The sequence below is a fragment of the Buceros rhinoceros genome, unplaced genomic scaffold (genome assembly GCF_000710305.1).
Source record: "Buceros rhinoceros silvestris isolate BGI_N320 unplaced genomic scaffold, ASM71030v1 scaffold4150, whole genome shotgun sequence".
NCBI classification, from domain to species: Eukaryota; Metazoa; Chordata; class Aves; order Bucerotiformes; family Bucerotidae; genus Buceros; species Buceros rhinoceros.
In genome coordinates, this window is record NW_010388870.1 from 32,610 (window position 1) to 33,708 (window position 1,099).

General features: G+C 36.6%; 1 protein-coding gene across 1 annotated transcript in view; it reads right to left on the reverse strand.

Annotated features, from left to right (window-relative positions):
• SHROOM2 (shroom family member 2) overlaps positions 1 to 1,099 on the reverse strand; it is a gene marked incomplete at its 5' end in the record, with an annotated part of 46,558 nt that overhangs the window by 13,977 nt on the left and 31,482 nt on the right. The gene's annotated exons all lie outside the window — the stretch shown is intronic.

The following is a 1,099-nucleotide window of genomic DNA, read 5'->3' on the forward strand; positions in this document are numbered from 1 at the left end:
TACACTATATTGTTCTACCTAAAATGCTGCAGAAAACCCTGCACACTTGCTCAGTTTATCCTGTCACTCAGTAAGACACCTTTCTTAAAGAAGATTAACCTGCTACATGCTGACATCATCAAACATTAGCTGCCCACAGCATGAAACTGTCATGTCCAAAAGCTCGTACGCAAGGAGCCAGTAGAAGTAATAAGCCGAATCTAATTAACTGCATATTAAGATAAATCCACCTGACATATTTTACTCATATGAAATAAACACCATATAGAAGGTTCAGAGGTGTGGCCTTCATCTTTCCTTTCCTGCCATATCTGTTTCATTGAGTAATGTAATTACTAACTGAGGACAACGCATTGTGCACAAATAAGAGTTGTCTGGGCTTAAGAATTTTAAATGTTAACAAAAGATATGCAGAGTAAGTTTATTATCATTCAGCTATGGGCATATAATTAGGCACACCTCAGTGCTCATGTCAACATTAAAGCTTAGTAAAAAGGAAAGACAAATACAATTAGCTTTCTATGCAGCCTTAGTATCTATTCCTAAAGCAGTACATTAAGGAAGTCATTACTTAGCGATTACTCTGTCATGTACCTTTGCACATAGATGCTAGGGTTCATGTGACATGTTGCACTTTTCACAGTAAACTGTAGTATTACTTCGTATTAAAAACTCTGCAGGATGAAATGTCATTTTTTTTCTCTGGTTACAAGAGGAAAAACATCAAGGCATGTTTAGGAAAAAAGTGATTAATGTTTTCTAATATCATAAGGCATACTGGAAACAGCATGACTGCATCTATTCAACCTTTCACATTACAGTAGAGAAAAGCTATTCCAAGTACTTTTACTCAGAGAAGCAACCTCTGTATTCATTCAGCTCAGAGGTTTTGTTGTCATTCTTTAACCATGAATTACGGTGCTGAAGGATTTATGAAAACTAAGATTACTGAGCTTCCTGGAAGAGTTTGTTATCTTGTGGGAGGATAACCTTTTATGAGGTTAGCAGCATACGACAGACAGAGCAATCAATTAATTTCAGTCAGTTTGTCTAATTCTGAGTTCATCTAGCCTGCAAAAGGACAGACATTCTCCTGCTG